Here is a 27,488-nt window from a genome sequence, read left to right on the forward strand (position 1 = left end):
TCCGCCCCACCCCACGAAGAAGCCGTGGACTGCTCAGACCACACTAACACTGAGAGTCAAGTATAGGAGGGATACTTTGCTCTTTTGCTCAGGATCTATAGTAGGTCAGGCTCTGGGACATCAGAAGTAAAAGCCCTCAACCCCCAGAGCTGGCTCTTGTAGGCCCTGCATGCCCCAAGGCCCTCTGAAAGGGGTTCTGACAATTGGCCGGCAAACTGTGGAGCGCCTAGCGTTTAGAAGCCTGGATACAGAAGGGCCATTGGCCTTTCCCATTTGCACCAGCAGTACATTAAGGCCATGTTTTTTATTTACTTAGTTATTTTTTTATTTTTACACACATACACAATGGAAAACACAGGGTTGCGAATTAACCTTAGCATAATGTCCATAGATCCAATAAAGCATTTATGTAGAGAGAGAGGGTGGAGGACTCCCAGGAGTAGGGACAGAGACGTCCCTGCTAATTTAGAGATCGGTATGAGGCACTGGGTGACAGGGATGAGGCTGTAGTTCACTCTGGGGAGGGAAACATGGTAGCAACCCAGACAGAGAGCCCTGTGGACTCGGGCTCTAGGATCCCCTTTGCACAGATCTATCTCAGACACAAGCCAAGTGTGTCCCTAATGTATTTTCCAGAGTTTCACCAAGGCACTCACCTGGGGAATTCACCATCTTGAATTTCTAGGGTACCACTGTTACCAATTCCAGGAATAGAGCCCTTGGGTGGGTTGAGTTTAGCTGAGACTGAGCTTTCAGTTAGCACTTCAGAAAGATAAGGCTGAAGGGGATGCAAAAGATAGAGAGTTTGAGAGGGAGAAGCTAGGACGAGCTCACTGGGAACAAGAGAAGAGGAGATGGAAGGAATGGGCTCGGGGAAGAGAAATTGCTAGAGGTAGGAGAAACCGAAAGAAAGGGAGGAGAAACAGATAGAATGGGATGAGAAACAGAAGGAGAATGGGATGAGAAACAGAAGGAAAAAGAAAAAGAGCTGGAAAAGGAAAGGGTAGCCATTGAGAAAAACCTAGGATGGCAGCAATGACAAATCTATCAGGGATAAGTAAATCTACATCTAGTTCAGGATAGGTTGGGGCATGGTTCGTAAAAAGACCTTGTGCAGGAGTATGAGGAAGATCAGGACATTTTGGAATGGTTTGTGAGCTTTGAAGTTGCTTGTAAGGCAAAGCTTAAATGAGCTAAGGCATTAACATTGCAGTCAAAGAAAGAAACGTAAGCACCAATCTCCAGGGTTAAATTATCAGCAATTTGTATGAAGACATAAGCTGACATTTGACCTCAGCCTTTGAACACAGTGTTGGGGCGAAAAGTCCTCTGCATGGAAATGGGCGTGCACCCCTTCCCTGAGTACGCAACTGTACTGATGCCTAGATCCCTAATGCTGATTTTGTTCTCATCAGCAAACACAGATCTTGCATGTGCACCATGATATAGGGGTGTCTCATGGACTGCAGTCTTGTTGGACCGGGAGGGGAGCCCAAAGTGCTTCCATCAGAGTAGCGGAAGTTGTATCTGTGCTGGGTGTATGTTTGCCTAGGAAATGCCCAACACTTGGATAATACAGTACTATGCAGTGTGTGCGACCCGCACACATGTGCTGGGTATATGGGCGCCTGTGAGTGATACCGTACATGAAGGATGAAGTGCTGTTCAGCGCGTGCGTGCGGAATGCGTGTGCTCGGTGTATGTCTACCTATGAGGGGTACAAAACAAGTGCTGGGCAGTGCGTGCATGTTAAATGTATATGCTGGGTGTATGTGTGCCTAGGAAATGTACATTACATACAAGAAACAGAACTGTTCAGTTTGTGTATGCTGTATACATGCACTGGGTATATGTGTGCCTGGGGATGGTGCAACGCAGGAAGGACCTTGGGTTCCTTTTGGTAGACCTGCATGGTGAAAACATGCAGAGGTACAGAAATCCCCCAGTAATATTTGTGTACTGCTGCAATCCTGTGAGCTGGGTGAGGCTGGAGAGAGGGAGAACCAGGCTTTCCCTGTACACTTCAAAGGATGCTCTTTGATTCAGTGAGGTCACAGGGAATGGGTCTGGGCAAGAGATGGGTCTGATAAGAGAATCAAAGAGTATGGCTCGGGCCCAGAGCTAACCTTTCAATACACACATGACTGTCACTGACACCCGGGGTGAACTCTAGTCACTGCCGTGGTCTGTGTTGTGGGCTATCAACTCTGCAGTCACTCTTGCTGTGACCGACTGCTTTTCAAGAGGAAGAAAAGCAGCAAAGAGGACAATTCAAAAGAAGCATATCTCCACTCCCCTCCCCCACAACATCAACTTCAAAGACTCAGACCCTAAACCACATTTGGCGTCTGGAAATGGACTGCGAGATAGGGAATTTGAAACCTCAAAAAATGACATCTGCCATGCACCCAGGTGGCCTGTGTGGGGAGGGGAGCTAGGCAAGACTTGTTCCTGTGACCAGGAATAGGGGCCAAGGCCTACTAGTCTCCCTGCTGGGTGAGGAGTCAACCCCTGGGGAATTCAAAACCACCTTCACTGAAGCACCAGTGCCTGCCTACTTGCAAAATCCCTGTGAGGAAGAGGAGAGCTTTGGAGGGAGTGAAGTACAGTGGGAAATCCTGTAAAATATACTCTCTCGTTGCGAGGAAGGGGCTGTTGCACCGATCAGGTTGTTTCCCGTGTGCATGATAAAGTCGACAACCCCTGTGTTTCAAGGGGTGGCCGATGTGAAGTGAGCCGTAGTGAATGCTGTGCCGATCAGGCTGGAGCCCAAATACAGCTAAAGAATTGGCAACCTGTATGCCAGGATGGTCTACCGCGTGGACAACTGCTGTGCTGAACGGGTCGGTGCCATTTACAGTATGGACACTGTGACCCCATATGCCAGAGGGGCTCACGGGAACTAACCAGAAGGGCAGACTGACCCCGGGTATATTAAGAGTGAGGGCGCCATGGGAACCACCACACTCCACCCCTGGACGAGGGATGAGTGAGGAGATTAGGGATCAGCGCGTGCAGCCGGTCTGTATCGAGAGAGGTGAACTCACCAAGATAAGTCGCTGTCAGTCCGACAACCCCAGAAGTGGCACGCTCAGGATCTCTGGACCCTCCAAGTCTACTGGTGCAGGTAAGACAAAATTCAAGCCAGTTGGCTCCCGGGGAAACTGATTGCAAGATAAGGCTGCGGTGTTGGAACACTTTTGGCTTTAGAACAGTTAGAGTAGACTCTTGAGACGGAGTACCAGTGGGGCATACATTGGATACTGCCAATAGTGAATGGGGAATAACCACTATCCCTAGAGCAAGGAGAAAGTGGACAGGGAACCGCCACAGAAACACCAGAGCCCTGACCCCAGGGATGCTGCGTGGTTGATTGTGAATGTTGTATTTTTCCTTTGTGTTGATAGCAGTAGAAATAAAAAACCTCTCTCTTTTCATAAAAGTGAGTATTTGGCTGGACAATGATTTATTGCTGCTGAACACGCTTGTTAAGTTGGCAGCTCCTGCTCACTAACATGTCTCTACCACGACCTCCACACCCCGCACCCCACTCTTGAGGGAGCACTGGACTGCTCCGACTATGCTAATTTACACATGTTCTCTCTCCTGTCACTCCCTCTATTGCCCAGAACCCTGGAGACACACAGCGAAACAAGACTACCCACTTCAGCAAGCGCACTGCGTCTTGCGGGTCCAGTCCTGAAATCTCACAAGACTACAGTGAGATGTCCAAAAGCTGCAAGATTAGGTTACATCTTGCGTGAGCTTGCATTTGAAGCGTACCCAAGGCATGGTCAGACCCTTGGATTTCCCCCTCCAAAGCGAGTGAGAATCCTGCTCCAGTTCTGCATTCCTAACAAGCTCACCTGCTTCGGCCTCCAGTCCTCTAGTCTGGTCCTTCAAAGGTTACTTTTCCGATGTCCAAGCTTGAAACCCTGCACGAAATAAGGACAAACAGGAAAAGAAGTTAGTACAAAATAGAAGAGACGCGTACGAAAGATAAAAAAACATTGGAAAAGCAAGTAGGTCTTGTCTTGAGATTTTTTACTTGATTTTTAGGTACTATGCTGTGCTGCATGTCTACACGCAATCAACTAAAAATAAGCATTTGCAATGTAACAGGTCTCGCATTTGTGAAAGCTAAAGCTCTTGGTGTTGAAAACGACAATGTTTTTTACCTTTGTTTTTTGTATGCAGTGGAGTGGTGTTATTTGCATAGCACTATTGCCATTCGTATGACCCTGCGGCGATGGAGAACCAGAAAAAGGGGAACAGGTTATGAGGGAGGGGAGACAAGAGTAATATGCTGGCTGGAAAAAAACAGCAACAACAATGGAATTATAGACTCTTGAAGCCAGAACATTTTAAACAGGACTCTGCATTTCACAAACATGACACATAATCCACACCCCACTGCATGATGTCAGATCACAACAACAAACATATCGTAGCTCAAACGAAGACCAAAAAAATGCATGACACGCGGAGCTGGGCACTGGCATGGTCTCTCCAAACTTTAATCCAGGGCCGGCTCTAGGCATGTGCAAGCTGTGCACCTGCACAGGGCCACCAAACCCCAGGGGCCACCACGCCAATATATATCCTTAATATATTAATCCTCTGAGGATGGATACATATTTGCGTGGAGGCCCCTGGCAGGGATTTGGGGGCCTCTGGCTCTGCTCCACTTCTAAACTCCCTGACCCCCTCCCCTCTTTACTGGCCTGCGCGCTCCGCCCCGCCCGGACCCCCTCTTCCGGGCCCGGCCCCCTACCTACGCTCCGTGCCCAGGGCCACCATGAGCCTAGAGCTGGCCCTGTTTAATCCGTCACCGTACAGTTGCGGATTGTTGAATTCAAGTACTAAACTGGTACTAATGAGGTTCATCTTTCCCCAGCCAGTAGTTATCACAGATGTTGTTCTTAATAAAGAGCTCTCATCCACCCCCTGAGCCTCTAATGTGCAATAAAAGAAAAGCCTTCAAAATTAACAGATGCACAGAGACACACAAACGTGCAAGCACAGATGCAAAGAAACATGCATACACAGACACAAATGCACACACAAACATGCACACATTTGGAAACACAGCCACCTGCAGCCCCATACACAGATAGATGCAACTACACAAGCATACATACACACAGACACACTCATGTACACATACGCATGCAAGCACGAGCACATACAAACACAGACGCGCACAGCTGTGCACATAAGCAAGCATGCAGATACATATACAGCATTACCAAGAGAAGCTACATTTACACATGCTTACACATATACAAGCACACACACACATACACACACCCAGGCACGCCTACATACCTAAGCATGTGTGCACACCGAGACACACATGCTTGCATGCACACAAACACTCACACATACTCGTGTGTCTCTTGTCTCACCCCTGTGAGGTGTCTTTAATGAAATATTTCTTTTACACTTTTGGAAAATGCAAGCATGAGGAGAAACAAGGAGTAAGACACAGCAACGTTGTCGCTGGGGCAGCAAACGAGCAGAGAAGAAAACATGGAGAGGACAGGAGAGAAGCACATGAGTGAGAAAGCAACATGGGGTGGAAAGAAACATACAACGTGAGTGCATTCTGGCCCCTTTACCTGTATTCTTCCACCGCTCACTTTTAAGGACCTTTTTTGTTTTGGGTATGCACACCATAAGAGTGCATGTGTGTTGAAGCTGTCTTCCTCATGTATTTATTTTGAACCCCCCCACCTCCTTTGTGCTCTGTGCTCTGCTCTCGCTGTGTGCGTATCCTTGCATCTGGCTGGTTAGTTTCGCAGCTCCTACCTTCTGTCTTTCACTATTTTAAGTTGCCAAAACTGTTTTGAAGTGTCTAAACTGTTTTAAGACAGTTTTTTCCATTTTGGTTCATTCTGCTAATTCTTGCCAAACTGTTTAGTGCAGAGCGTATCAGTGCATTTTTAACTTTCACTCGTACGCTGTGAATTTGAACTGCTCTGGGGCTTTCAGAGGAGTGTGCGAGCCCGCCCGGGGTGGATGAAATCTTTCGGTTGAGGACGACTAGAGATGCCATTTTGAGTTTGTGCGTGCTCTATTCATCATGGGAGAATGCAGATAGAGACACTCACTGTGTGAATGTGTGCAGCAGAAGCGCCTAAGGCAAGCCTGTCTGTGCCCATCAGCGTCCCGGAAGCAAAACCTGTCTGCACCCATCAGCGTCCCGGAAGCAAAGCCTGTCTGCGCCCATCAGCGTCCCGGAAGCAAAGCCTGTCTGCGCCCATCAGCGTCCCGGAAACAAAGCCTGTCTGCGCCCATCAGCGTCCCGGAAGCAAAGCCTGTCTGCGCCCATCCGCGTCCCAGAGCAAAGCCTGTCTGCGCCCATCCGCGTCCCGGAAGCAAAGCCTGTCTGCGCCCATCTGCGTCCCGGAAGCAAAGCCTGTCTGCTCTCATCCGCGTCCCGGAAGCAAAGCTTGTCTGTGCCCATCCGCATCCCGGAAGCAAAGCCTGTCTGCGCCCATCCGCGTCCCGGAAGCGACAGCTACGCTGCCCGTATCGGGGGTAAAAGTGAGATGCCCTTATTAAAGTACAGCAGAACAGAGCTTATCCAGCTCACTCTGGCGATACATTGTGGCAAGGGTAGCTGGGACTTGGCGGAGGTATATGACCCGAAATGCAAAGAATGTAACTTCAGGTTAGCCCCAGACTCAACGCTGCTGGTGCAGCCAGGTGCACAGCCTCAAGCCAATCTAGATAAGCACAAGATTAAAGCAGCATTGATTAATGCGCACTCCGCTGGGAAACATGCTCTGTACATCTTTAACTTGATCGACGAGGAGGTTGTAGATCTGCTTTTCATCAATGAAACATGGCTACTCAGAGCTCCAGTCCGGTGCTTGAGATGGCTATCCCTGAGGGCTTTAAAGTCATCATGGGGGACCGGAAAGCGGGGACACTCGAGTTTCTAGATGTCTTGAACCAAGCACATCTTAAACAATGTGTTGTGAAACCCGCTCACCGTGGAGGTCATATCCTAGATCCAGTGTGCTCGGATAAGGCATTACTGATGGATGACCACCTTCCGGTGATCTGGTCAGACCATGATCTGATCGAGTTTGCTTGGCAAACGCAGAGTCAGCCGAAGCAGGTGACTAGGGTCAATAGGCAGCGGTGAAAAACCTTTAATAAGATCGACCCCTGGAGTTCAGAAAGGAGCTAGACAGGAATACCTCTTAGTTGTCGGGGGACATTGAGGAGACATCATTCAGCTGTAGTAGGCGGCTCAGGAAAGTTGCTGAACATCTCGCTCCTCCGTGCCACTTTGGCAGAGAAAGAAATACCCCTTCTAAACCCTGTTTTTCTGGACCTCTAAAACTGGAAAGGCAACATTGTAAAAAGCTAGAACGCAAATGGTGGAACAATTTTGCCCAGAGGATAAAGAGATCTTTAAAAGGTTACAAAAGAATTATTATGCCTCCATTTTTGGAGCTAAAAACCTCTATTATGAGGTGAGTATTGCCCGCTCTGGCAATAACGCCAAATAACTTTTTGCGATTGTTAAGAGCATCCTCTCTCCAAAAGCCGAGACCCTCCCCAAGGTGGCTTTGCAGGAATGGTGCGATGAATTTGCAGAGTTTTTTGCCGATAAGGTTCGAACTATTCAGGCCAATTTTGGCGAGTCAGAAACTATTTCTTTGGAAGACTCTCTCCACACTAAAATTACTTAAATCGGGTTCTCACAACGATCCCTGCCCTCCTAAGTTTCTTGCGGAGGTCATTAATCCAGTAGTCAACATACTGCTCAACCTATCTTTAACCTCTGCTAAGGTACCCTGTGGGTGGAACGAGGCCAGGATTATCCCCTTTGCTTAAAAAACTCTCATTGGATCCTTATCTGCCTTCTAACTATCGGCCTATTTCGCTAAGTGGCTACGGTTCTTGAGAAGCAAGTGAACAGGCAATTATCAAGGTTCGTTGAGCCGAATCAGCCCCTTCACCCGGCTCAATCAACCTTCAGGGCCTTGCACAACACTGAATTGGCGCCAACTGAAATATCTGAAGCCATGAGGGACACTCCAGACAACGGGGGCAGGGCGGCACTGATTCTACGGGATTTATCTGCAGCTTTCGATACAGTGCCACATACCCTCCACCTCATCCCGTTACGAGTAATTAGTATTGACGGTTTAGCCTGGAAATGGCTCAAAACCGATTTGGAAGACAGAAACCTATCACATCTGGATCCCTCCTCATTCAGCCGCCCCCCAAAAACTAGACACTGGGGTGCCTAAGGACCCTGCACTGAGTCCCCTCTTGTTTAAAATCTGCATGTCCCCACTAATTCAGTTAGCGGACAAACTCTGAGCCATAGTAATCTCATATACAGATGATACTCAGCTGCTCTTCTCCTGGAACAAAGGGAGCGAAGCAAATTGCGCACGTCAAGGCTTGCCTCACTGCAGTATTTTGTTGGCTAGTGAAGGCCAAACTGAAATGTAACGAGGACAAGACGGAGATTCTTCTCTTTGGGAATTTCCCTTCGCAGCTGTGGGTCTCTCTTTGGCCAGATCAATACCCCCAGCCACTGACCCAGGGCGGATTGGTAAAAAACTTGGGGATGTGGTTTGACGATTTTAAAAAGAAACTGAATACCTTGCTCGTTAAATAAACTTTCTGGTCCTCCTAGCCTCTCAGTAGGGTATGTGCCGCGACACTCCTTGAGTAGCTGTGCACAATATAAAGGCAAATATAATAATATTATCTACAATACTCCCGGTGAGGGATGGACACAAGATGGACAAGGCAAGCTATTGAATAAAAGAGAAGCTAATGAGGGCGGCAGGAAAGCCATCTGAGTGGTCGCTCCCCAGTGTCCTGCTGCGTCACTGGTATCGTTGCTGCCCTGCTTTTGGCCACTCACTGCTGCCTGCTGTATGCATGATAGACGCTATATCTAAACTGCATAGTTTGTCACTTATTTAAAGCGCCGCTTTTCCTGTGCTGCTGTGTGCATGATAGACGCTATATTTAGACTACATATTTAGTCATTTATTTAAAGCGCCGCTCTTCCTGTTGCTGCCTTGCTTTTGGTCATTCCCTGCTGCCTGCTGTGTACCTGATAGACGCTGTATCTAAACTGCTTATTTTTCATTTATTTCAAGCGCCGCTTTTCCTGTTTGCACGCATTTCCCCCCTCCGCCTCCATTTTGTAGAATTGTTGTTGTTGTTTAGGTCATCCCGAGCCCGCCCCGCCTCCCAGCTAAGACGCCCTCGCCCCTCCCCCCTCCACCCTCCATATATGACAGTAGTTCCCGCGCGCAGCGTTCACGCGCAGCGACCGCGCCCAATCCGCGCCGAAGGTGCGCCAAAGGTAAGCCCGTCTACGCCCTTCCGCGCCTGGACCGCGCCCAGCGCCAGACCCCCTGCCCCTCGCGCTGCCCAGCCCCCCCGCATTACCTATGATGCCGCCGCCCTCCTAGCCCTTAACCCCGGTCGCGCCCCCAACTGCGTCCAAGCCGCTCCTGGACGCACCCATGGACCGTTCTCCTGCGTCTCCTGCAAATTTAGCGGCACCGACAACATCTCCGTTACGACCACAACACAGATCCCCGACCCCAACCTCCTAGAATGCATCCTTCTCAACACCCGCTCGGTCCACAGACACGCCATTGACCTTTGGAACCTACTAGACACCATCTCTCCGGACATCGCCTTCCTAACGGAAACATGGATGAACGCTTCCTCCGCCCCTGACATCGCCATCGCTATCCCTAATGACTATAAGATCACACGCAAGGACCGCACAGACCATACAGGAGGTGGAATCGCTATCGTCCATAAGAAATCAATCCGCATCTCAACCAGCTCTGATGCCAACCTCGCCAACTCCGAACACCTTCACTTCCAGATCCACATCGACCCCAAGACCACACTCAGAGGCACCCTCCTCTACAGACCACCAGGACCACGCGCAAAATTCAGTGAAGACATCACGGACTTCATCACCCCACACGCGCTCCCCTCCAAAGACTACATCCTTCTGGGAGACCTCAACTTCCACCTTGAAAAGATCAACGACCGCAACACCGCCACCCTCTTGGACAACCTCGCCAACCTCGGACTTAAACAACTGGTCACTTCCCCCACCCACATCGCAGGCCACACTCTCGACCCCATCTTCACCTCCAGCAACCATGTCTCCTTCAGCCACACTACGGATCTCCTCTGGACTGACCACAGCTGCGTTCACTTCACCTACAACAAGCCGAAACCCATCATCCACCTCCAACCAACTCTACAAAGAAACTGGAACAAAATCACCACAGAGCAGATCTCCACATCGCTCCTTCAAACCTCCCCAGACCTCTCTTCTAACGCCAACGAAGCCGCCTCCAACCTCACCCTTTGGTTATCCAACACCGCCGACAACTTAGCACCACTGAAAAAACGTCAACACAAACTTGGCATCAAGAAGGCCTCATGGTTCAACGACGACCTCAAGAAGTCCAAGAAACTGTGCCGCTCCCTTGAAAATGCCTGGAAAAAAGACCCATCCACCAGCAAGAAGGATGCCTTCAAAAGCGCCATCCGTACTCACCACCAACTGATCCGAAAAGCCAAGAAAACAGCATTCAAAGATCGACTTGACAACAACGCCCACAACAGCAAGGAACTGTTCAACATTGTCAAGGAATTTTCCAACCCCTCGGCCAACTCCAACGACATCACCCCCTCTCAAACCCTCTGCGATTCCCTAGCCTCTTTTTTCCACAACAAGATTGCTGACATCCACAACAGCTTCGACAACCAACCCGGAAATCTACCCACCCTTCCATCAGCTGACCATCTTCCCCCCGTTAACACCCTTAACGCCTGGAACCCAATCTCCACTGAGGACACCATCCGCCTGATGAATTCCATCCACTCTGGATCCCCCACAGACCCATGCCCTCACCACATCTTCAACAAAGCAGACTCCGTCATAGCTCCGCACCTCCGAGACGTCATCAACTGCTCATTCAACTCCGCTACCTTCCCAGAAGACTGGAAACACGCTGAACTCACCGCTCTTCTGAAAAAACCAACAGCAGACCCCACCGAACTCAAAAACTACCGCCCCATCTCGCTTCTTCCATTCCCGGCCAAAGTCATCGAGAAAGCTGTCAACAACCAGCTCGCCGCCTTCCTCGAAGCCAACAAATCACTCGACCCCTCACAATCTGGCTTCCGAGCCAAACACAGCACTGAAACCGCCCTCATCGCAGCTACAGACGACATTCGAACTCTACTGGACAATGGAGACACAGTCGCCCTCATCCTCCTTGACCTCTCTGCAGCCTTCGACACAGTCTGCCACAGCACCCTTTTACAACGCCTCGGAAACATCGGAATCCAAGGAAAAGCACTGGAATGGATCACCTCATTCCTCACCGGAAGAACCCAGAGAGTCCGCCTCCCACCATTCAAGTCCAAGGCCTCTGAAATCATCTGCGGCGTACCACAAGGATCCTCACTCAGTCCCACCCTCTTCAACGTATACATGAGCCCCCTCGCGGCCATCGCCCGCCAACACAACCTCAACATCATCTCCTACGCGGATGACACTCAACTGATCCTATCTCTCACCAAGGACCCCAGCACCGCCAAAACTAACCTACACGAGGGAATGAAAGAAGTCGCCGAATGGATGAAACAAAGCCGACTGAAACTGAACTCAGACAAAACAGAAGTCCTCATCTTAGGTAAATCCCCCTCTGCATGGGACGACTCTTGGTGGCCGGAAGCCCTCGGAAAAGCACCCATCCCGACAGACCACGCACGGAACCTAGGCGTCATCCTGGATTCTTCACTCTCAATGAACAGACAAGTCAACGCCGTATCCTCTTCCTGCTTTAACATTCTTCGCATGCTCAGAAAAACATTTCGCTGGATCCCCTCCGAAACAAGGAAAACAGTCACCCACGCTCTGGTCACGAGCCGACTGGACTACGGAAACACCCTCTACGCAGGTACTACCGCAAAACTACAGAAGAAACTACAACGAATCCAAAACGCCTCAGCCAGGCTCATATTAGACATCCCACGCAACGAACACATCTCTGGTCACCTTAAAGACCTCCACTGGCTACCCGTCAATAAGAGGATTACTTTCCGACTGCTTACCCACGCACACAAATCACTCTACGACATCGGACCAGAGTGCCTAAACTCTCGACTGTCCTTTCATACCCCCTCCCGCCAACTTCGCTCTTCCAGCCAAGCCTTCGCCACTGTACCTCGCATCAACAAGACCACCATGGGTGGCAGATCCTTCTCATACCTAGCTGCCAAAACATGGAACTCACTCCCTGCTTACCTTCGCCTCACCCAGAATCACCTAGCGTTCAGAAAACAGCTTAAAACGTGGATTTTTGACAAATAATCCTCCTCCCCTTCCTAAGTGCCTTGAAACCCTCTGGGTATGTAGTGCGCTATATAAATGGTATGACTTGACTTGACTTGACTTGATGCTCGATGTAATCCTATAATATACCTGGCAACAGACACCGCACACACGGTCTAGAAGGCTCAACTTAAAAACAACATGGCATTAACCATACATGCCAATGTATACCTACTTGATTCTCTGCCTCTCATGGCCACACCCAAAGTGAACAGAGATAACAAATAGCATATTACACTTTGTGCATCTCCATATAGAATATGTATTTGTACATTATTTATGAGCTGTTGTTTAGCTTCAATTTAAACTATAATTTCTAGGAGCTTTTTTTTATATTGTTTACTGTTATCTATGCATTGCTTTTTTGATTTTTAGGTCTTGCCCTATCCAGCGCATGCGCTGACGGGCAAGGCTTTTAGTAAGGGCTTCAGACAAAAGCTACCACTGTGGCCTAAAGCTTGAGTTTACACGTAGGGGCGCACGCTTACGAGCAGAGGCGCCATATGGCTTTTCTCTCTCGTCATGAGTTATCAGCTTTCAAGATACGAGAGCTTTCTTTCACATTCCTGAAGTTGATAGCTTCCTTGTTTTAAATGCACCTATGCCATGTTTTTACCTCAATGTCAGCCACACGCCTTTAATTATATGTTCGCCGTATTTACATTAACCAAGAAATTGTTTTTAAAAGCGCACCCATTCTGCACTTGTGCTTTCACTTTATTGGCAGACATTTATTGTGGCCATGCACCAATAATCGCATTGCTGAAATGACTGGGACTGAAAGACCTTGGCCTTCATTTTCTTGCAGCTGAAACCTTGCAGCTGTATGGAGCTCCGACATTCCTTCTTTGTAGATGCCATTGGTGGACAGCAAGTAAACAGCTTACTGTCAATGCGCTTCGTGCCAGCTGGCAGCATGCTCGCCTCAAGGTTGTGACTCGAGCTTGGGGTTAGAGAAACGCCCTGTAACATGTTTGGTTTCTTTCAAGGAGGAGGAGCACCCCCTAACCCCGCTGCAGTCCAATGGAATATTCTCCTCCAGATCCAAGAAGCATCAGCGGCCTTGCACAAGAAGCACTAAATCTGTATAATGCGATCATTTTTTCATTGCACCTCTGACCGGAACTTAACAGTGTAGTACAAAATGTAATCGGAAGCCTCAATTACCCGATCACGCTTCCTAAAAAGTCATGTTCTATTGCACTGCAACTGCTTGTTTTAGTGAAGTACACAATGCATAATGTAAACATGAAAATCCAAGCACACGTAAAAAAAATAGTAAAATAATTTGCCAACACACCCTGTTTAAAAGATAAATAAACTCTCATAACAAAATACATAAGTTAAATAAAAAAACAGTAAGGGGGCCTAAAAATATGTGCACTGGCTGCTGTACTGTAGGAGTAGGGCAAGAACAGCCACAATCTAATGTAATGGGGCGCTTCAACAGACAATATTTCATTTTGTTGTTGCACCACCAATTTTTACACTAATGTACACCACTGTACTGTACCATAAGCAGAAGCCAGAAGGTTAATGTCAGGGTCTCCATTTACGAAGTGGACCAGAGGAACCATCACATTGTTATTGGTTTTCTTTATTACAATATTTAAATATGCTAAACAGCAGCCACACTTTTCTACAACATAACTTTAACACTTTGGCATAGCCAATAGCTCTAGCTAAACACTTAAAAGGTCCCAAAGGCGAGACCTATTGGCTATGCCAATGCTTGTTTTTCTCTTTTGTGAAGTGCATAGACACCCCTCGTTTCTAGTGTGTGTGATGGAAACTGCGAATAAATGAAAACAAGTATGTGCATGCAGATGATTTTGTGAAACTTACTCCCACCGTTGCTGGGCTGAAGAGAGGGTGAATGGTATGTCCATGCACTAAACACAAGCGGCTTGAAACTGTGGTTGGACTGGAGCTCGAGTCCCGCACTGGGCCTGAGCAGCAGGATTTTATAATAGTCCTTGTCTATGTAAGGCCAGGTCAGATTCACTTAACAGTGACGTGGCCCTGCGCTATATCAAACACAAACTCTGTTTCTCGCCGGCAATATAACACACAAGCTTCTTGTTTTTAGTACAATCCTTCAGAAGGCAAATCTCAAGAATAAGAAACGCTTTGATGGGGAGGAATGGCAATCGTCTCTGAACACCAAGAAAAGCAAACAGGGAGAGGATGTGGCCTCATAGCCAGAGCTGCCAATTTGAGGAGTGTGGAGCCAGGTTCGATTCTCCGCACAGCCTCAACATCCGGTTATAGTATGCTCACTCGTTCAATGGAGATGGGGTCAACCACCCTTACAAAACTGCGCGGTCCTCTCTCGACCCACAAAGGCAACAGACTCAACTTCTTGGTCTAGGGTGTATCAAATTTACTTCACATGAAACAAGGTGGTATAATAACCACTGTAAACAATTAACATTACACAATTGAAAATATTGCAAAATACACAGCAAACCCAAACACAGCATTCCACATACCCTATTTACATCCCCATTTGGGGGCAACATAGTACAGAAAGATCAGGTGAGAAATAACCCTGGGCGTAGTTCTCGAAGTAGCGCTACGTGCAGCTACGCGAAGTGAACTTTGCACTATGACTAGCTATGCAAACTGCATAGTACACTGTGCAAAATGCTGTTCGCACTGATTGCACAGTGCCGGATGTTTGTCTGCACTGTGCAAGCAGTGCAAACTGCATCTTGCACAGTGCAAGCGGTTGTTATCTACCGCTCGAGTAGATTTCTACTCGAGTGCAGCTTTCTCAACGCGGACTGGTAGTTTCTCATCGCGAGCGGTCACAAGCATACGCGACCACTCGCAATGAGAAACCTGACCTCCCCGCTTAGAGAATCTCGCTGGGAGGTTTATTTCCCAGGCTCGCGATTGGCAACATGATGTTGCTGATCGCAAACGAGGAAAAGTCTCGCCGGGATGTCATTTTCCTTGCTCGCGGTCGCCAACTTTATGTTGAAGGCCGCGAGCAAGCGAAAAATGACTGCTGCGCTGCGCTACGCGTGTTTGCACTGCACTACGTGCAATTCGCGTAGTGTGAAGTAGCGCAAACATCACAAACTACACAAGCGTAGCTTAGTGCTTTGCCCAGGGTTAGTGAGAAACTGACAAAAAACATTTGTGTCAGCTCCAGAGACCGCAGAGCGCCTTGGTCCCTGCCGGGGCATCCCATGACTCTTGGTCAGGTCCCACATTATCTTTGTGGTACCCGAGGTAGGGCTAGAAGTTCTGGGCAACTAGCAGGTTAGCCCTCCTTCCAACCAGCCTCACCCAAGGCTCTCCCGAAGGAGGCGGCAAACTGGACAGCTGAGTGCCCTCAAGCATTGGTGCCATAACACGGCTACGAAAGGCTCCAATGTAGACATGTTGGGGCGGGTGTGTGGCATACATTCAGTCCGGCTCCTGTAGCACATCGGGGGACAAAGAGAGGGTAGCTGGGGGGTAGCACACTTTTAAAGGGTTCTACTCTGTCCCCTCCCCTCTGTCACATAACTCATGACCACTTCCGCTCATGAGACACTTCCTTGGTCCCCACCCCTCCACGGTGACGTCACTAATGACGCCCAGCTGCAAATGACCAGTGGGATATTGGCCATTCTGGGCAAATCACTAAGTCTTCTGATGCCTAAAAATAAAATGAACGTGTCCTCGTGTGAGAAACACAGCTGCTGCTCAGGTCGAGTTTGCACAAAAAACCGAAATGCAGCCTTGCCATCAAAACAAACAGCTTTTGTCGCCCTGCCTTTTATCGCCTCCAAGCTCCACGTCAAAATACATGAATAATTTTTTTTTTAATTACATTTGCAGGAAAATGTTTATTTACAAAACAATGACATTGTGCTCACAGCTTCAAAACCGAAAGACGAAAGGCCCTCTATTCCTTTCCACTTTCAGGGCAAAATGTGTTAAAACTCCGAGCAGCCTGGGGGCAACACAGCGTCACGAACACAGAAGATCCTGTAAAGAATTCACGAGGCGCTGTTAAACTGCAGCCCAACATGCATGTCCCACCCCCACACAACGAGCCTGTGTCATTGTGCAACCATTGTTACACCATTCCACAACGTGGCAGTGTCATTGTGCAACCATTGTTACACCATTACACAACAAGGCTGTGTCATTGTGTAACCATTGTTACACCATTACACAACGGGGCTGTTTCATTGTGTAACCATTGTTACATCATTACACAACGTGGCTGTGTCATTTTGTAGCCATTGTTACATCATTACACAACGTGGCTGTGTCACTGTGTAACCATTGTGTAACCATAACACAATGTGGCTGTGTCATTGTGTAACCATTGTTACACCATGACACAACGTGACGGTGTCATTTTGTAACCATTGTTACACCATTACACAACGTGGCTGTGTCATTTTGTAACCATTGATACACCATTGCAACACGTGGCTGTGTCATTGTGCAACCATTGTTACACCATTACACAACGTGGCCGTTTCATTGTGTAACCATTGTTACATCATTACACAACGTGGCTGTGTCATTTTGTAGCCATTGTTACATCATTACACAATGTGGCTGTGTCATTGTGTAACCATTGTTACAGCATTACACAACAAGGCTGTGTCATTTTGTAACCATTGTTACATCAATACACAACGTGGCTGTGTCAATTTGTAGCCATTGTTACATTATTACACAACGTGGTTGTGTCATTTTGTAACCATTGTTACACCCCCACACAACGTGTCTGTGTCATTGTGTAACCATTGTTACACCATTACACCACAAGGCTGTGTAATTGTGTAACCATTGTTACACCATGACACCACGAGGCTGTGTCATTGTGTAACCATTGTTACACCATTGCAACACGTGGTTGTGTCATTGTGCAACCATTGTTACACCATTACACAACGGGGCTGTGTCACTGTGTAACCATTGTGTAACCATAACACAATGTGGCTGTGTCATTGTGTAACCATTGTTACACCATGACACAACGTGACTGTCATTTTGTAACCATTGTTACACCATTACACAACGTGGCTGTGTCATTTTGTAACCATTGATACACCATTGCAACACGTGGCTGTGTCATTGTGCAACCATTGTTACACCATTACACAACGTGGCCGTTTCATTGTGTAACCATTGTTACATCATTACACAACGTGGCTGTGTCATTTTGTAGCCATTGTTACATCATTACACAACGTGGCTGTGTCATTGTGTAACCATTGTTATACCATTATACAATGTGGCTGTGTCATTGTGTAACCATTGTGACACCATTACACAACGTGGTTGTGTCATTTTGTAACCATTGTTACACCATTAGAACATGTGGCTGTGTCATTGTGCAACCATTGTTTCACCATTACACAACATGGCTGTGTCATTGTGTAACCATTGTTACACCATTACACCACGAGGCTGTGTCATTGTGTAACCATTGTTACACCATTACACAACATGGCTGTGTCATTGTGTAACCATTGTTACACCATTACACCCCGAGGCTGTGTCATTTTGTAACCATTGTTACACCTTCACACAAGGTAACAATGGTTACAAAATGACACAGCCTCGGGGTGTAATGGTGTAACAATGGTTACAAAATGACACAGCCACGTTGTGTAATGGTGTAACAATGGTTACAAAATGACACAGTCATGTTGTGTCATGGTGTAACAATGGTTACACAATGACACAGCCACATTGTGTTATGGTTACACAATGGTTACACAATGACACAGCCACGTTGTGTAATGGTGAAACAATGGTTGCACAATGACACAGCCACATTGTGTTATGGTTACACAATGGTTACACAATGACACAGCCATGTTGTGCAATGATGTAACAATGGCATAGCCAATAGCTCTAGCTACACAAATCCCTTTCGGGTATTCTTATCTACCGCCCACCAGGTGCTATGGGACAATTTGCAGTTCACTGCTGGAAAACTCATTGGCCTTGGCCACTACCCTCCCCAACTTTATGATTCTAGGGGACTTAAACATCCACTTTGACAATAGCGGAGACAAGTTAGCCTCCGAACTGTCAATGGACCTAGCGACTTACCAGCTTCATCTGGGGAGCCTCCAGCCCACTCATATTCTGGGGCATCTCTTGGACTATACAAACAAAACAGGTGTGTGGAGGGTCGGGGGGAATATTTATTGACCTTCCTGCTCGCTCCCCTATGCCAAGATACACAACACACAAAAGAGCAGGCAAGGTCTGACAGTGGTGTGTAACCGCAATGGCGGCCGTGAGGCACTAGTGGTGAGCGCATGAGATAAAGGGTTGCAACAGTAGAAGCTCTTTGTCACCAGCAGGACCAAAATGATTCCCATCAGACCACCCATATGGTGGAGTTGCATCACATAGGAATCAAATGATCATCCCGAACCGAATCTGACCATATAGTGTCGATCGGGAGGGGACGTCAAAGGAATGTGGTCCTGTTGTGACCCCAAAAAATATTGTGAGTGGACAGTGTGCAGTGCTCAGGGAAAGTGTGAGATAAAATTAACTACCAGGACACCAAAGAACATTGCAATAGGGGTCCTAGTGTAAAAGATTAAAAACACGCCAAGTAGTACGACTACTCAGAGGCGCTGTGCAGTATGGTCGACATGTTTCAGCTAATAGAGCAGATAGCTCAGCTTTCTTCAGGACCTTTAAAACAGAAAAACAGCTACTGCAACTACATGTGGAATGTATAAGTGAAAAAATGTACTCATCCAGAGTCACATATAAACCAGGAACTAATATACTTAAAAGTCCACTGGAGGGAAGGAGAAGTGTCTTCTTCCTAACAAGAGAAAAAGAGAAAACACAAAAGACAGTGTGTCAAAAACCACCATATCTCTCACGCACACCCATCATACACACACAGCGACCATGCAGACACACCTGCAGGAATAGATTCTATTCTGCATTTTAACAAGCATATTGTCTTGAATCACTCAGAGGCATTTCCTCTTGGTGATACTCACCCAGCTTTGTGTGGGTGATGGCCTCACCTCAACCCGGCAACCGCTCGGGAGTATGAGGCCCCGCTCTGTGGTATAGAAAAGGACACGGTAAGCACACAACTTTACGATGTCCTACCCAATAGTTCTATACAAATAACCAAACTGACGTGTGAAAGTACACAAGATGACGCCCTACACCGAACATCACAAAGATTCACAAGGGGTATATATATAACAATAATATCACACACACTGTGATCCTTAACAACACGTAGAGTCCTGATATCTGTGTACATCTAAAGAAAATTCCTTTAAAAGATGGTAAATGTCCTGACCCCAGCAGTGGGGTATTGCATGTTATACACGTGCTATATGCAAGCAGGGATTTGTGGTGGCATTGTCCCTAAGACAGACCTAGTTAAGGCTGCTCAATTCACTCCATATATTCAAAAACAGGGTGCCCAAGACCTCCCATAGGTGAAAGAGGAATAGTTTACACATAGATATGGGGCCATGCCGGGTGTGGCTGAACTACCTCGTAAACCGGGGATATGCTGATCTCAACAGCAGTAAGAGAAAAGATAGAGGGTCTGCCGGGTCTTACTAGACTTGATATTACACCAGGAAGAGTTTACTCGCTACACTGGAATATGAGCAAACTGACTTACCTCTCCGTCGGTGCTCTCGCTGCAGACCCGAGCGGAAGTGGAGGTGCAGAATGCTGGAGACCTTCCTCCTTTTAAACCTGTGTGCAATTAGCCATAGAGTAAAGATTGCAAGCAACCGCTGAGGCTCGCGTTGCGGAAGCTGCTACCTTCTCGCGCATGCGCACAAGGAGAGGATCTCCATTCTGTTGCGCATGCATTAACCCTTAGACTCGCCGGTTGGATGAAGTCACTCTGGGACTGAAGACTTGAAAAGCGAGTGTTCTGTAAATATAACGGCAGATCCATTGTCAAGTTTATATAACTCGACGGGCGCAGAATTCAAATGGCACCGGATCGGTGGGTAATATAATCCCGTGCTCCTATCAACCCGTATCGTCATTGGGTAATAGAGCAAAATAAATAACATCAATATCCCCATAGCGTGCAATTATTTATTTATTTAGTTGCAGTTGGGAAGAGACAGTCCAAGACCAGGTTTATTATAAAAGACAGCTACCCCAGGCCAAAAGTAAAAACAGCACAAGTCTCCAACCGTGTCATATGCGGTGGGACATATTGATGACGTGGTACTTAATGACAATGTCTAGAAAGAAACCACGTATAAAGTCAGAATCAGGGGCACACAGGTGATAAAGGGTCAGTATATTATGGCAGAGTAACCAAACTATATGCGGACCCTGTAAGGTACTAGAAGTTGATGTCTAGGGGTGTCAGTGAGGGCAGACAAAGAGACAACAAACACACATCAGTTAGGTGAGCTAAGTGGTGCAAACATGGTTGGCACCATGAACAAAACGACCCGCAACTAAAAAGCTGCACTCAATACTATACAAACAAAACAGGTGTGTGGAGGGTCGGGGGGAATATTTATTGACCTTCCTGCTCGCTCCCCTATGCCAAGATACACAACACACAAAAGAGCAGGCAAGGTCTGACAGTGGTGTGTAACCGCAATGGCGGCCGTGAGGCACTAGTGGTGAGCGCATGAGATAAAGGGTTGCAACAGTAGAAGCTCTTTGTCACCAGCAGGACCAAAATGATTCCCATCAGACCACCCATATGGTGGAGTTGCGTCACATAGGAATCAAATGATCATCCCGAACCGAATCTGACCATATAGTGTCGATCGGGAGGGGACGTCAAAGGAATGTGGTCCTGTTGTGACCCCAAAAAATATTGTGAGTGGACAGTGTGCAGAGCTCAGGGAAAGTGTGAGATAAAATTAACTACCAGGACACCAAAGAACATTGCAATAGGGGTCCTAGTGTAAAAGATTAAAAACACGCCAAGTAGTACGACTACTCAGAGGCGCTGTGCAGTATGGTCGACATGTTTCAGCTAATAGAGCAGATAGCTCAGCTTTCTTCAGGACCTTTAAAACAGAAAAACAGCTACTGCAACTACATGTGGAATGTATAAGTGAAAAAATGTACTCATCCAGAGTCACATATAAACCAGGAACTAATATACTTAAAAGTCCACTGGAGGGAAGGAGAAGTGTCTTCTTCCTAACAAGAGAAAAAGAGAAAACACAAAAGACAGTGTGTCAAAAACCACCATATCTCTCACGCACACCCATCATACACACACAGCGACCATGCAGACACACCTGCAGGAATAGATTCTATTCTGCATTTTAACAAGCATATTGTCTTGAATCACTCAGAGGCATTTCCTCTTGGTGATACTCACCCAGCTTTGTGTGGGTGATGGCCTCACCTCAACCCGGCAACCGCTCGGGAGTATGAGGCCCCGCTCTGTGGTATAGAAAAGGACACGGTAAGCACACAACTTTACGATGTCCTACCCAATAGTTGTATACAAATAACCAAACTGACGTGTGAAAGTACACAAGATGACGCCCTACACCGAACATCACAAAGATTCACAAGGGGTATATATATAACAATAATATCACACACACTGTGATCCTTAACAACACGTAGAGTCCTGATATCTGTGTACATCTAAAGAAAATTCCTTTAAAAGATGGTAAATGTCCTGACCCCAGCAGTGGGGTATTGCATGTTATACACGTGCTATATGCAAGCAGGGATTTGTGGTGGCATTGTCCCTAAGACAGACCTAGTTAAGGCTGCTCAATTCACTCCATATATTCAAAAACAGGGTGCCCAAGACCTCCCATTGGTGAAAGAGGAATAGTTTACACATAGATATGGGGCCATGCCGGGTGTGGCTGAACTACCTCGTAAACCGGGGATATGCTGATCTCAACAGCAGTAAGAGAAAAGATAGAGGGTCTGCCGGGTCTTACTAGACTTGATATTACACCAGGAAGAGTTTACTCGCTACACTGGAATATGAGCAAACTGACTTACCTCTCCGTCGGTGCTCTCGCTGCAGACCCGAGCGGAAGTGGAGGTGCAGAATGCTGGAGACCTTCCTCCTTTTAAACCCGTGTGCAATTAGCCATAGAGTAAAGATTGCAAGCAACCGCTGAGGCTCGCGTTGCGGAAGCTGCTACCTTCTCGCGCATGCGCAAAAGGAGAGGATCTCCATTCTGTTGCGCATGCGTTAACCCTTAGACTCGCCGGTTGGATGAAGTCACTCTGGGACTGAAGACTTGAAAAGCGAGTGTTCTGTAAATATAACGGCAGATCCATTGTCAAGTTTATATAACTCGACGGGCGCAGAATTCAAATGGCACCGGATCGGTGGGTAATATAATCCCGTGCTCCTATCAACCCGTATCGTCATTGGGTAATAGAGCAAAATAAATAACATCAATATCACCATAGCGTGCAATTATTTATTTATTAATAAATAAATAATTGCACGCTATGGGGATATTGATGTTAACGCATGCGCAACAGAATGGAGATCCTCTCCTTTTGCGCATGCGCGAGAAGGTAGCAGCTTCCGCAACGCGAGCCTCAGCGGTTGCTTGCAATCTTTACTCTATGGCTAATTGCACACGGGTTTAAAAGGAGGAAGGTCTCCAGCATTCTGCACCTCCAGAATTCAAATGGCACCGGATCGGTGGGTAATATAATCCCGTGCTCCTATCAACCCGTATCGTCATTGGGTAATAGAGCAAAATAAATAACATCAATATCCCCATAGCGTGCAATTATTTATTTATTTAGTTGCAGTTGGGAAGAGACAGTCCAAGACCAGGTTTATTATAAAAGACAGCTACCCCAGGCCAAAAGTAAAAACAGCACAAGTCTCCAACCGTGTCATATGCGGTGGGACATATTGATGACGTGGTACTTAATGACAATGTCTAGAAAGAAACCACGTATAAAGTCAGAATCAGGGGCACACAGGTGATAAAGGGTCAGTATATTATGGCAGAGTAACCAAACTATATGCGGACCCTGTAAGGTACTAGAAGTTGATGTCTAGGGGTGTCAGTGAGGGCAGACAAAGAGACAACAAACACACATCAGTTAGGTGAGCTAAGTGGTGCAAACATGGTTGGCACCATGAACAAAACGACCCGCAACTAAAAAGCTGCACTCAATACTATACAAACAAAACAGGTGTGTGGAGGGTCGGGGGGAATATTTATTGACCTTCCTGCTCGCTCCCCTATGCCAAGATACACAACACACAAAAGAGCAGGCAAGGTCTGACAGTGGTGTGTAACCGCAATGGCGGCCGTGAGGCACTAGTGGTGAGCGCATGAGATAAAGGGTTGCAACAGTAGAAGCTCTTTGTCACCAGCAGGACCAAAATGATTCCCATCAGACCACCCATATGGTGGAGTTGCGTCACATAGGAATCAAATGATCATCCCGAACCGAATCTGACCATATAGTGTCGATCGGGAGGGGACGTCAAAGGAATGTGGTCCTGTTGTGACCCCAAAAAATATTGTGAGTGGACAGTGTGCAGAGCTCAGGGAAAGTGTGAGATAAAATTAACTACCAGGACACCAAAGAACATTGCAATAGGGGTCCTAGTGTAAAAGATTAAAAACACGCCAAGTAGTACGACTACTCAGAGGCGCTGTGCAGTATGGTCGACATGTTTCAGCTAATAGAGCAGATAGCTCAGCTTTCTTCAGGACCTTTAAAACAGAAAAACAGCTACTGCAACTACATGTGGAATGTATAAGTGAAAAAATGTACTCATCCAGAGTCACATATAAACCAGGAACTAATATACTTAAAAGTCCACTGGAGGGAAGGAGAAGTGTCTTCTTCCTAACAAGAGAAAAAGAGAAAACACAAAAGACAGTGTGTCAAAAACCACCATATCTCTCACGCACACCCATCATACACACACAGCGACCATGCAGACACACCTGCAGGAATAGATTCTATTCTGCATTTTAACAAGCATATTGTCTTGAATCACTCAGAGGCATTTCCTCTTGGTGATACTCACCCAGCTTTGTGTGGGTGATGGCCTCACCTCAACCCGGCAACCGCTCGGGAGTATGAGGCCCCGCTCTGTGGTATAGAAAAGGACACGGTAAGCACACAACTTTACGATGTCCTACCCAATAGTTGTATACAAATAACCAAACTGACGTGTGAAAGTACACAAGATGACGCCCTACACCGAACATCACAAAGATTCACAAGGGGTATATATATAACAATAATATCACACACACTGTGATCCTTAACAACACGTAGAGTCCTGATATCTGTGTACATCTAAAGAAAATTCCTTTAAAAGATGGTAAATGTCCTGACCCCAGCAGTGGGGTATTGCATGTTATACACGTGCTATATGCAAGCAGGGATTTGTGGTGGCATTGTCCCTAAGACAGACCTAGTTAAGGCTGCTCAATTCACTCCATATATTCAAAAACAGGGTGCCCAAGACCTCCCATAGGTGAAAGAGGAATAGTTTACACATAGATATGGGGCCATGCCGGGTGTGGCTGAACTACCTCGTAAACCGGGGATATGCTGATCTCAACAGCAGTAAGAGAAAAGATAGAGGGTCTGCCGGGTCTTACTAGACTTGATATTACACCAGGAAGAGTTTACTCGCTACACTGGAATATGAGCAAACTGACTTACCTCTCCGTCGGTGCTCTCGCTGCAGACCCGAGCGGAAGTGGAGGTGCAGAATGCTGGAGACCTTCCTCCTTTTAAACCCGTGTGCAATTAGCCATAGAGTAAAGATTGCAAGCAACCGCTGAGGCTCGCGTTGCGGAAGCTGCTACCTTCTCGCGCATGCGCAAAAGGAGAGGATCTCCATTCTGTTGCGCATGCGTTAACCCTTAGACTCGCCGGTTGGATGAAGTCACTCTGGGACTGAAGACTTGAAAAGCGAGTGTTCTGTAAATATAACGGCAGATCCATTGTCAAGTTTATATAACTCGACGGGCGCAGAATTCAAATGGCACCGGATCGGTGGGTAATATAATCCCGTGCTCCTATCAACCCGTATCGTCATTGGGTAATAGAGCAAAATAAATAACATCAATATCACCATAGCGTGCAATTATTTATTTATTAATAAATAAATAATTGCACGCTATGGGGATATTGATGTTAACGCATGCGCAACAGAATGGAGATCCTCTCCTTTTGCGCATGCGCGAGAAGGTAGCAGCTTCCGCAACGCGAGCCTCAGCGGTTGCTTGCAATCTTTACTCTATGGCTAATTGCACACGGGTTTAAAAGGAGGAAGGTCTCCAGCATTCTGCACCTCCAGAATTCAAATGGCACCGGATCGGTGGGTAATATAATCCCGTGCTCCTATCAACCCGTATCGTCATTGGGTAATAGAGCAAAATAAATAACATCAATATCCCCATAGCGTGCAATTATTTATTTATTTAGTTGCAGTTGGGAAGAGACAGTCCAAGACCAGGTTTATTATAAAAGACAGCTACCCCAGGCCAAAAGTAAAAACAGCACAAGTCTCCAACCGTGTCATATGCGGTGGGACATATTGATGACGTGGTACTTAATGACAATGTCTAGAAAGAAACCACGTATAAAGTCAGAATCAGGGGCACACAGGTGATAAAGGGTCAGTATATTATGGCAGAGTAACCAAACTATATGCGGACCCTGTAAGGTACTAGAAGTTGATGTCTAGGGGTGTCAGTGAGGGCAGACAAAGAGACAACAAACACACATCAGTTAGGTGAGCTAAGTGGTGCAAACATGGTTGGCACCATGAACAAAACGACCCGCAACTAAAAAGCTGCACTCAATACTATACAAACAAAACAGGTGTGTGGAGGGTCGGGGGGAATATTTATTGACCTTCCTGCTCGCTCCCCTATGCCAAGATACACAACACACAAAAGAGCAGGCAAGGTCTGACAGTGGTGTGTAACCGCAATGGCGGCCGTGAGGCACTAGTGGTGAGCGCATGAGATAAAGGGTTGCAACAGTAGAAGCTCTTTGTCACCAGCAGGACCAAAATGATTCCCATCAGACCACCCATATGGTGGAGTTGCGTCACATAGGAATCAAATGATCATCCCGAACCGAATCTGACCATATAGTGTCGATCGGGAGGGGACGTCAAAGGAATGTGGTCCTGTTGTGACCCCAAAAAATATTGTGAGTGGACAGTGTGCAGAGCTCAGGGAAAGTGTGAGATAAAATTAACTACCAGGACACCAAAGAACATTGCAATAGGGGTCCTAGTGTAAAAGATTAAAAACACGCCAAGTAGTACGACTACTCAGAGGCGCTGTGCAGTATGGTCGACATGTTTCAGCTAATAGAGCAGATAGCTCAGCTTTCTTCAGGACCTTTAAAACAGAAAAACAGCTACTGCAACTACATGTGGAATGTATAAGTGAAAAAATGTACTCATCCAGAGTCACATATAAACCAGGAACTAATATACTTAAAAGTCCACTGGAGGGAAGGAGAAGTGTCTTCTTCCTAACAAGAGAAAAAGAGAAAACACAAAAGACAGTGTGTCAAAAACCACCATATCTCTCACGCACACCCATCATACACACACAGCGACCATGCAGACACACCTGCAGGAATAGATTCTATTCTGCATTTTAACAAGCATATTGTCTTGAATCACTCAGAGGCATTTCCTCTTGGTGATACTCACCCAGCTTTGTGTGGGTGATGGCCTCACCTCAACCCGGCAACCGCTCGGGAGTATGAGGCCCCGCTCTGTGGTATAGAAAAGGACACGGTAAGCACACAACTTTACGATGTCCTACCCAATAGTTGTATACAAATAACCAAACTGACGTGTGAAAGTACACAAGATGACGCCCTACACCGAACATCACAAAGATTCACAAGGGGTATATATATAACAATAATATCACACACACTGTGATCCTTAACAACACGTAGAGTCCTGATATCTGTGTACATCTAAAGAAAATTCCTTTAAAAGATGGTAAATGTCCTGACCCCAGCAGTGGGGTATTGCATGTTATACACGTGCTATATGCAAGCAGGGATTTGTGGTGGCATTGTCCCTAAGACAGACCTAGTT

General features: G+C 46.9%; 1 protein-coding gene across 1 annotated transcript in view; it reads right to left on the minus strand.

The window, feature by feature from the left end:
* Positions 1 to 27,488, minus strand: part of LOC147700540 (uncharacterized) — an 87,276-nt gene that overhangs the window by 35,748 nt on the left and 24,040 nt on the right. Inside the window, exon 2 of the mRNA XM_086929682.1 lies at positions 3,867 to 3,935. The gene's annotated coding sequence lies outside the window, so the exon portion shown is untranslated. The remainder of the gene's footprint in view (positions 1 to 3,866; positions 3,936 to 27,488) is intronic.

Source organism: Lissotriton vulgaris, chromosome 7 (assembly GCF_964263255.1).
Source record: "Lissotriton vulgaris chromosome 7, aLisVul1.2, whole genome shotgun sequence".
Lineage (NCBI taxonomy): Eukaryota > Metazoa > Chordata > Amphibia > Caudata > Salamandridae > Lissotriton > Lissotriton vulgaris.